Source organism: Gopherus evgoodei, unplaced genomic scaffold, assembly GCF_007399415.2.
Source record: "Gopherus evgoodei ecotype Sinaloan lineage unplaced genomic scaffold, rGopEvg1_v1.p scaffold_32_arrow_ctg1, whole genome shotgun sequence".
In the NCBI taxonomy this organism is placed as follows: domain Eukaryota; kingdom Metazoa; phylum Chordata; order Testudines; family Testudinidae; genus Gopherus; species Gopherus evgoodei.
The window spans coordinates 247,143-258,429 of NW_022059994.1; the positions used below are offsets into that span (position 1 = coordinate 247,143).

An 11,287-nucleotide genomic window follows, 5' to 3' on the forward strand; every position below is an offset into this window, starting at 1 on the left:
ATGACTTTGTTTCATTTCGTAATTATGTTATCCGGTCTGCTGCAAGCACACCAACAATCACTATATGTTAAATGAGCAAAAACTTCTTACTATACACCAGGGCCGCCCAGAGGACTCTGGGGCCTGTGGTCTCTGGTGGCAGGGGGGCCCTGCTTCAGCAGTAATTCAGCTGTGGGGCGTCCCTCTGCCCTGGAGGAAGGATCCCCCCACTGGCGAAGACCAAGAGTGAAAGAAGCTCTGGGGGCCCAGGCCCCTCGACAGTTTTCCAGGGCACAAGGAGCAAGTGAAGGACCCCGCTTCAGGGGCCCTGAAAAACTCTCCTAGGGGCCCGTGTGGGGCCCAGGGCAAATTGCCCCACTTGCCCCCCCCCTCCTCTGAGCAGCCCTGCTATACACTGAAATTTCCCCCTTGTACTCAAGGCATTATGAACCAGACTGTATATAGATGTCTTTGATAGCCATATGCCTTTTAATTAATTAATGGTTTTGCCAATAACCACTTATAGCTTAAGTTAAACACTTTTCCCACACCCCAGCCCTGGCAGAAGCCACAAGGCAGCAGGGGAAGCCCCTATGCCTGACCCCATCTCCAGGAGACGTGCCTGGTGGGGCAGGAAACTCCACAGCACCCTGCTTTTAGTCCCCTAAAGAACCGCAGGATCCAAAACTCCACCACGGCCCTGGGACTGGAGGAGCTCTCACTCCCTGGTATGGCCGTGACACAGGGACAGAGCTTCTCCAGTCCTGGTGCTGTGTGGGACAGCAGGGTGGGTGGGAAATGAGCCAAGGAGTTGTGGGCCCGGCAAAATGGTGGGGAGCCCAGGTGTAACATGGCTGCGATCCTGGGGAAGAGGACGAAAGGGATAAGGCCATAGGTGGTGTAGCCAGTGGACAAGGTGGGTAGGTGCCCAACAATTGCTCTGTCCCAGGGCCCAGATAAACTTTAATCATCCTCTGTGCTCCATCTTCTATGATCAACAGAGGGGAGATTGTTCCATTCAGCAAAAGGAAGAAAGGTTGTCATTGTGCATACCATGAAAGAAGCCCTGCAACTCTTTAAAAGGTATCATGACAGTCCAGAGGGTGGACATCTAGGAATATTCAAAACCAGGAATGCGCTGACATCAAAATACTATTGGCCAGGGATGACAGAAGACATTGCCAATTGGGTATGTACACTAATGAAACAAAATGCTGATGAATGGTATTTACAATTGAAATAGAAGTTCAAAATGAATGAAAGAAATATAAAAGTATATTTGGTGTGCAAATGTGAACTCTGTTCCCTTGTGATACTATTTCCATAACGAAATGTTCATGTCATCATATTGTTCCATCAAAAACAGGTTGCACAGTGTCTGACTTGCCAGAAAGAGGGAAAGCAATCAAATCTGGATACCACCTTGGAAAGCATAAAGGTGAATTTTTGAATCAGACACGTTATGGTTTATCATTATCCATGGTTATTTCTGCAATACAATGAGGCTTTGATTTTGAAACAAGTCCAATGCATGTAAGTGGCACAGCATAGTGCAGCAATTACCTCTAATACGCCTTCGCACTGGCTGGGGATATTTCTTCTGCGTTACTCTGTTATTGTTTTCAAACACTCATTCCTGTACTTCTTTTTGTTTGTTTATTCTTTCTTTCTTTCTCTTCTGCATTTAAAAGTGGGCTTTCATTTGGATTCTATGGCTGTTTTAACCATATTACATTGTGTACTCTGCTTCTGACATATGGGTTCATTGAGAACATTTAGTAATAAACATGTGAAGTATGACTGTAATTGATACCCTTGTATGTAGGTCACTCGGATCTGGGAATTGGTGGGAATGGATTTAATAGGACCGTTACCAGTAACAAAGAATGGATACCAGTATATACCTACAGCCATAGATTATCTTTCAAGATGGGTGGAAGCCTTTCCACTTAGAAATAAGTCGTCAATTGAGGTGGTACAGATCATGTTCAACATGATTCTTCGACGTGGATGCCCACAGCGGATACTGACAGATCGTGGTGCAGAATTCAATAATAAGGTAATGATTTCTTTTTTTCTGGTTATTTGTACTATGTACTCAAAGTCACTGTCAGGTCACCCATAGATCTCAAACAACCACCATCTTTTCTTTTTATATATATAAACTGCTGTTGGTCACCATCAGTGTTGCTATAAAATTATTTCTCTTCATATCTAACAAAGAAACAAACAACTACTTGTTTCCAAAACAAATATGAGAAGACAGTTATGCCTGTTGCTAATTACACGTAAAAGTAGTGGCCCATACCCAAAGGAAAATTCCTCTACACAAGTCTATATGTACGTTTATGGTGTAACTTTTTTTCTTTCAGCTTAACTTGTATGTTTGTAATAAATTGGGAATAGAACGTAGCTTCACCAGTCCGTACCACCCACAAACCAATGGCTTGACTGAAAACGCTAATAAATCCATAAAAAGGTAAGTGAATGGTGGGAATCGTACAGTAATAATGGCAAGTAGAATGTGCTATACTAAAAGATGCAACTCCCAAAAAAATCTTCAAAAGCAATGTGTTACATGGAAATCTTTTTTTACATTACGTATTACACCTTTTTGATTGTGTCTGATCTGTTTCAAACAAGACCGTACATGTGACTTTCTTTTCTTAAACAATCAAATCAATGTGCCTTTGTTACAGAGCACTGCGGAAGATGGTTGATAACAATGGGAGTAATTGGGATAAATTACTTGAACCCATTTTGTTTTCTTTGCGAACTAAAATACATGCAACAACAAAATTTTCACCTTTCCGACTAATGTTTTGTGATGACGCAGTGTTTCCAGAAGATGTCTTAGATAATTACACGGTAAGTGTATGTTATTCCCAGCACCTTTCATGTACATATGGCATTCTGTGTGCCTTCATTTTACTAATACAACCACTTCTCCATTTGTTTACAAAGATCCCAGATCTGGATATGTTCGGGGAAGATTTCTGCAAAGAGTACAGCATGAATATGAAATCGAGACATGACGCTGACATTGCGCTGGCCCTAAGTAACATTGCTAAAGCACAAGAAAAACAACAAAGACATTATGCTAAAAGAAAGACTTCTAAACATGGGGAAATAACATTTGAAGTTGGGGACTCTGTTCTGTTACTGAATGTTAGACAGAGAACAAGAAAAGGAGGAGTATTGGGATCTAAATATCAGGGACCATACAAAATTATGAGTGTTGAAGGTAAGAGAGTGAAATTACAAACCATCTCAGGGAAACAGTTAGGAACCATGTACAGTATTGCACACTTAAAACCAGTAAAAGAACTAACAACATTAGCTGCTGAAAGCACATCAGAGGGAAAAACTGGAACTGAAATTGGAGTTGGTGACACTGAACCAGAAACACCCACGGAAGAGACTAGAGAAGTGGATGGCACTGTATCTCTTGACAGCAAAGTGGAAAACATAGAGGTCACAGCAATAGAAAAAGAGGAATATATAGGGCAAGATGTGTCAAACAATGATACAAGTGATGCTGATGACAGTTTTGATGACATGCTTACAGAGGAAGTGGAAGACAAGCAATGGCTTCTGAAAGGTAATTGGATACCGCACCTTTGCTAAACACATTAACATACTTTATAACTTGAACTATATTAAAGGTTTTCATGTACAAAGTGGCGGCATTGACAGTATTAAAGCAGAGAAAAAGGAAACTGTATTACCATGCATGTAATACATGTTAATATTTTTTTCCTAGTAAAATTGGTAATGACCAGCAAACACACAGAGAGACTAGAGGCCAAAGTGAGAAACATAAAATTATATGGATCTTCATTTCATTGCCTGAAACCGAGAAGCTGGATAAGTGATGAGGTACATTTAAGTACCAGTAAACATGTATTTGTTGATGTGATTGATTACTCAAATACCATCGTAATTGTGCTTTTCTTCCATCATGTGTTGTAGGTTATTGATGCATTTTTGAGCTGTGTAGTTGAGAAAGCAGATGGAAAGGTAGGCTAGTTACTGTGATACATGACACAATACACTGATGCACTAAGTAAACAATCACGGGAATATGTGACACAACATATTTAAGTCCAAATGCCCTTGAAATATCAACACACACCCGAAATTTCAACATTTCTGTGTATATACTGCTGCCAAGCATTTACTAAAATGTATTTGGAGGTGCATATCGGATATACAATAGAGGGCCACATTAGTTCTGCTGTACAGTTCAGTGGATCCATTAATTGAACACAAGTATGCGAACAGCTTAGTCACTTTTTAAAGGAAGTAAGACAGAGCACATTGATTACAAATCATTTTGTTTCTATAGGACTCTCTTACAGATACATATCTGCTTTCTAACACTAAGGATCCGTTTCATGTCTGTCTATATTAAATTCAATATGTTCTTGACGTGCCACAATTATTAATGCAGTAATAGCTTTGTTGACTGTCAACAGGTACAAGCCATCTCATCAGTAGTTTCCACTGCCATTCTCTCAGGCAGAGCTACACAAATGAAAGTGAAGGTAAATGTTAACACACTTTCCTACATAAAATGAAAAAAAAAAACAATTTCAGTCACTGAGTTAAACACAGTGTGACAGCAAATACAATGATATGTTTGATGTGGGGGAATAGTCTAATAGTAATACATGTAATGAATTTGGGAAATACAATATAATGTATATCTCATGGTTTGCCTCACTGGAAACTATACTTACATTTCTAAATTCTTTTAAATAAAAACAGAGTGAATTACTTCAAAATGATATATTACTGCTTCCTTACCATACACCAGGTCATTGGGTTCTTGCGGTAAGATGGTTTGTATTTTGCTTCTGGATTATGGGCAATAAATGTGGCAATAAATAAGAGATTTGGAACACAACTATGGTAGTGGTGATATAATTTCCCGTGCTGCGGGTTTTCAGGGAGTTCAGTGCATGCAAAGGAAAGTGGAATGTGATTGTTAAAAATAAATTTATACTGTCAATTTACATTGTTCATGTAACATGGAAGAATACATTCTGTAAAGAGTTGATTGATTTCACAATATGCTTATATGTTGTGTGTTACTGTTACATTACAAACGAAAATATGTTAATTGCATACTGATTGTTGATGAATTAGTATAAATTTTTTGAAATAATCACATTACTAATACATTTTATGAATATATTTAAACTTACAGATAGCCTTGATGGAAAAAAAAGGAATTGTTAATAATTGACCCCTTGTGTGATGAGATCAGATATGAAAGAACATGCCTGAGGAATTGGAGGTGATTTATTAGATACTTACTTTCACAGTGGACACTAACTGTTCCATTGAAATTTTTTTAAAGGGAATGTTACAATAATGGGAATAATGTCTTCCTATTAGCTACAAATGAACATTGAAACAGCATGTACTTGTACTGAATGTGCTTAATAATGGACTTTGAGAGAACTTGTGTGATGTGACTCTGGGCACCGACTTCACAGAATGTGGACACACACGAAACAGTAGCATGTTGCATGATTGAGAATGTGTTATTATCAACATGGGGCACAGCAACTCAGGTGACACACTGTGTAAGTGTGAGACAATAATATGAAAACAAGTGTGTCTATATGTGAGCAGTAAGTCATTTCAATGACTAAGTAAAAAGCGAGAGAATGGATTTTTATCTATGTCCAGAAACCAGAGTGGGAAATAACGGAAAGCAAAGCTCATTTATACAGTCTGCTAATGTACTCTCTAACAATTTCAGAAACTTCATCAAACAATTAACTAGTAAATCCTCATCTGATTGGAACAGTAAAATTGTGGAGCATCCCAGACAAAGTGATGGTCACAACTGTGGACCACTCATCTTAAAGGTATTGAATACCAAATTGGCATTATTATAGGTTATGTATGTTTAATTATCCATGGTGAAAGTAAATGCCAGAGATTACCAGTGGGCACTGCACTGGTGTCCTTGCCATTGTGGATGGTGGTGGGCTTGTGACCACAAGAAGGGATGGATTGTCCAGTGGCAGGTGCGGTGCTGGGGGACCAGATTCTACCATCCAGCTCTTCCTGACAGCTGCTGTTGCAGTGGCCAGGAGCACCAGGCCCTTGTAAATCACTGTAACCCAGAGCCCCTTTTGGTCCTCCACAGTAGGCAGCCCTGCCAGGAGCATTTAACAGCACTGCCATACCGTATGGCAGGGCCGCAGATGCGGGGGGGAGGGGATAAAGGGGGCAGTGCTGTTAAAGCATAAAGTACTGCCACATCGGACGTGTAACGTTAGCCATGTATGGTCTGGAACCAGTGGCCAATTCTTACCAGTACACTGGACCAGCCCACTTTCACCTATGGTAAGTATGAGGTTTATTCTAAATATCAGTGTTGTTAGTTTGCAGAAACATATTTGCAGCACAAAGACATCAGTACGGTGGAAACAACACAGAAGGCTAATACTGCGTTTAGAAGACATATAGCAAATCTTCTAATGAAGGAGTCAGGTAATTACTTTCTACCATGTATTGTGGACTCATTAGGCACATGTGAGGATAACATGAAGAGTGGAATTCTGTCACATAACAGACAGTTATCTTAATAACCCTAAAGTGGGATATCTCACAGGTTTGCTTCTGAAATGGTGATTATGAATCAATAATATCTTTAAGTACACAAAAATTTGAATGGGGTGAATGATTACTATTGATCGACCAGTTAAATGAAATTTGAATTTTTAGATACAGGTGTAGTAAAGTTAAAATTTGAAAAAAATATTCCAAAAAAAGGAAAAGATATGTGTGTTCAAACCATTGACTGGATTACAATATTGACAATTAATACATCAAGTTTAGCATTTTCAGTGTTGGTCGTAACGTATTCATCATTTCGTAATGCTATATTTATTTTTAAGAAAGCGTGGAGGACTACTGCATATACTGCAACCTTATCGACTGTGAAAAAGAAAGTGAGGATTGCACGATGGTAAGAAACATAGAATTACATGGGAAATATATGCCATAAACTGCATAAGGATCATGATTCTTGTAAAAATTACACAACATTAAACATTTTCTTCATGCCGATAGTTATATATTAGGTAATGTTCACATGTGGAAGGAATAGGATGAGTCAATGCAAAGTATGTATAACGTAACTTCTGTGATTTAATTTCTTAATTCTTACTTATCAAAGGTCCAGTGTGATTCTTGCAAGAGGTGGGCACATATACCATGCATTACAGAAGGAAACAATCAAGAAAACCTGACATATGAGAAGAAAGAGTACAACTGCAAGACATGTGCATAGTTCACTTCATTAACAAAAAGAAAAAAGGCAATAAAGAAAACCCATTGTTTAACTGCCTCTTGTTCAAAACATAATGCAACCCAAAGAAATATATTTCTATGTATACATCAGATTATAATAAATGTTCTTGATGTTAAATAAATTATTCTCTGTATTTCTGTCCATATATATAATGCAAACTATAAAATTTTAAAAGTAATTTTAAAAAATGAAAGTGGTGTCATCATAGGAGTGCTCTATACTCCGAAACCTAACCTCCCTTTTCATGTATTCATACACAAGAAAGCGAAAGAGCGTGCCTCGATCACCCAATAGGTCAATTTGGCCCATTAGCCAGGAGGAAGCAGATCCTGAGTGTTTTCGACCACAAACTCCATCCCTCCCGATTTGCAACCATCCCCGGACCAGTGACAGGTGCATAGGCAGCCATGTCATTGGAACTAAACGAGGAGGAAGCCAGTGGAAACAATGAAAGGGGCCACTCTGGTTATCACCTTGAGGTCAGGGGTGTGCCCTGTACCCCCAAACCTTACCTCCCTTTATATGTATTCACACACAAAAAAGCGAAAGAGCGTGCCTCGAGCAGCCATGTCATTGGAACTAAACAAGGAGGAAGCCAGTGGAAACAATGAAAGGGGCCACTCTGGTTATCACCTTGGGGTCAGGGGAGTGCCCTCTACCCCAAACGTTACTTCCCTTAACACGTATTCAGACATAGAAAAGCGGAAGAGCGTGCCTCGATCACCCAATAGGTCAATTTGGCACATTAGACAGGAAGAAGCAGATCCTGAGTGTTTTCGACCACAAACTCCATCTCTCCCGATTTGCAACCATCCCCAGGCCAGTGACAGGTGCATAGGCAGCCATGTCATTGGAACTAAGCAAGGAGGAAGCCAGTGGAAACAATGAAAGGGGCCACTCTGGTTATCACCTTGGGGTCAGGGGAGTGCCCTCTACCCCAAACGTTACTTCCCTTTACACGTATTTAGACATAGAAAAGCGGAAGAGCGTGCCTCGGTCATCCCATAGGTCAATTTGGCCCATTAGCTAGGAAGAAGCAGATCCTGAGTGTTTTCGACCACAAACTCCATCCCTCCCGATTTACAAGCCCATGGACCAGTGGAGGAAGCAGATCCTGAGTGTTTTCGACCACAAACTCCATCCCTCCCGATTTGCAACCTCATGGACCAGTGGAGGAAGCAGATCATGAGTGTTTTCGACAACCAAATCCATCCCTCCAGATTTGCAACCTCATGGACCAGGCGGCAGCAATTCCTGAGCAGGAGCACAGATGGTTTTCTTATGTGACAGAAACTGAAGCTAGTTGCAAAACGGGAGGGTTGCTCAAACTGACGTTACACCGGCTCATTTGCTGGGCTGGAATGAGCCCCATCTAGTTTCAGCCCCTGAGGCCCTGGAGAGCAATGTGACCCTCCCCCTGCAGGGAACAATGCTACTTAATTCCCAGGTTAAAAAAAAATACCTCTTTGAAACCCCAATTAAGAGAATGCATCTCTCTGCTATTGAAGGGCAGAACGGTGAAATCCTGCCCCCAAATGTCAATAAATGAATGTAATATAATCAATTATTTAAATCCAGACACAGTAAAAAAATTATTGGTGGTTAGGAGTCAGATTTCACCTAACAGATAAAGATTATCCATCACTGGGGATTTTACAGAGCAGGTTAGACAAACAGCTGTCAGGGATGGTCTAGATAATACTTAGTCCTGTCTTGAGTGCAGGGGACTGGACTAGACGACCTCTCAAGGTCCCTTCTATGATTCTATGATTACCAAGTAGGGAAGTGCTCCAAGCTATCTCTGTCCCTGTCCGTCTTTATCCCTTGCTGATCTCCCACCTTTGTGCCACCCAAATTGCATTTATATTATTTATTGATATTCCAAGACCTGCCCCAGTCAGGCTCAGAGTCCTCTTATATTACAGGCCAGACAAACTTGTAATAAAAGTCCAGATCCTTAGGCATTTAGTCTCCATTGGAGGTCTCCATTGGTCCATACATTTCAGAACCTGGATCAAAGCAAAAATCCTTCCTCCGTATTCATTAACGTTCCCATGATTTCCTGGAGTGGGGAAAGGAGTGGATGCTGCAGCCTGCAGACAGGGCTGTACATCAGCTGAGGCAGAACATTAAAGACAAGACAAACTGTGTTACCAGAGCAACAAGCTATCAAAAAAAAAATCAGAAACTGAAGCGTGGTCTGCACTAGGGAATTCAGTTCATATAATGACATTGCTCAGGGGATGTGAAAAATCCACCCCCCTGAGTGACACAGGTAAATCAACCAAGCCTCCAGCGTAGAGAGCACGGTGTCGACGGGATAATACCATAGCTACCGCCCCTCTGGGAAGGTGGAGTACCTACACCAACAATGGAAGAAGTCTTCCTGTCCGCATTGGTAGCATCTTCACTGAAGCGCTACAGCAGCACTACTGCAGCCTTTAAAGCGTAGACCTGCCCTCAGTGGGAGGAGACAGGGATGGTCGGAGGTTTAAGACTGTCCCTGCCCTGAGGATGCTTTGGTTTAGGTTGACCAGTCAGATGATGGGTCAGGGAAGGGGATACAGAAGACAAAGCAGAGCAGGAAGTCGGTGCCCTGATGTTTAGTCTGTTTGTCTGCAGGTTGTTGTGATTGTTTTGTCTATCTATCTATGGACCTTTCCAGTGGGGGACAGGAGTGGCTTATAGACTCATAGACTCATAGACTCATAGGTCAGAAGGGACCAATATGATCATCTAGTCTGACCTCCTGCACAAGGCAGGCTACAGAACCTTACCCGTCCACTTTTATAACAACCCCCAACCCAGGACTGAGTTATTGAAATCCTCAAAATTGGTTTGAAGACCTCAAGCTGCAGAGAATCCACCAGCAAGCGACCCATGCCCCACGCTGCAGGGGAAGGCGAAAAACCTCCAGGGCCCCTGCCAATCTGCCCTGGAGGAAAATTCCTTCCCGACCCCAAATATGGCGATCAGCTAAACCCTGAGCATGTGGGCAAGACTCACCAGCCAGCACCCAAGAAGGAATTCTCTGCAGTAACTCAGTTCCCATCCCATCCAACATCTCCCCGCAGACCATTGAGCAGACTTATCTGGTGATAATCCAAGATCAATTGCCCAAAAGCTCCCTAAAAGTGGGCAGGGGGCACTTGTGCCCAAACCGTGACCCTGGCCCCTGTGCTTACCCTCCCACCCAAGGCCCCGCCTCCACCCCGCCCCTTCTCCCAGAATAAGGAAGATAAGACATGTGCTTTGTGTGACTCCAGGGCTTGTGTCAGCCAAGGATTCATGGATAATTAGGGCAAAGAAGCTAACTGTGAGGTTCTGCAGGGACAGATCTAGAACACAAGTCGGTAGAACGGCCGACACGGTCACACCACTAGCTGGCAGCCATGGTAGGGCTGTCTGGGTTGTCACAGACGCCGCTCTGAGATAAACACCTCAGGAAGCGCCACCTCCAAAGACTGGACTGACAGCTTCCCTCAAGGCCCCTGAACATAGGAGCCAATTCCATGGATGCTCTGGGGCTGGAGCACTCTCGGAAAAAAATAGGGGTGCTCAGCACCCACTGGCAGAAGTGCCAATCAGCTCCTTCCCATCCCTCCAGCGCCTCCTTTCCGCTAGTGAGCAGCTATTCACTGGCATGCAGGAGGCCCTGCAGGGGAAGGGGGAAGAGCAGGGGTAGGAAGAGGCAGGGTAGGGCGGGGGCTTGGGCAAAGGGGTAAAGTGGGGGCGGGGCTTGGGGTGGAGAAAAGGTGGGAAGAGGCAGGGCAGGTGGGGACTTGGGGGAAGGGGTGGAGTGGGGGAAGGGCCTGGGACAGAGTGGGGGTCAAGCCCCACTTGGGAACTTAGAAAATCAGCGCCTCTGCCCCTGAACCTTGTGTAAGTCTAGGAGGTGTTTCGAGAAGTGTTCATGCACTGAGCTGAGCTCCCCAGCCAGATGTAGTGACGGGCATGCCTCCATCACTGGAC

At 42.6% G+C, this 11,287-nt stretch overlaps 1 long non-coding RNA gene across 2 annotated transcripts; it reads left to right on the forward strand.

Annotated features, from left to right (window-relative positions):
* Nucleotides 1–3,411: 3,411 nt before the first annotated feature.
* On the forward strand, nucleotides 3,412–7,648 carry LOC115640923. Of its 2 annotated transcripts, XR_003997946.1 has the most exons (10): nucleotides 3,412–3,580; nucleotides 3,743–3,858; nucleotides 3,952–3,999; nucleotides 4,458–4,526; nucleotides 4,750–4,815; nucleotides 5,192–5,281; nucleotides 5,753–5,861; nucleotides 6,384–6,492; nucleotides 6,900–6,970; nucleotides 7,181–7,648. It is a non-coding gene; the product is annotated as an uncharacterized LOC115640923 (long non-coding RNA). The 2 variants fall into 2 exon arrangements; XR_003997945.1 differs by having other exon boundaries at nucleotides 5,192–5,861.
* Nucleotides 7,649–11,287: the final 3,639 nt, after the last annotated feature.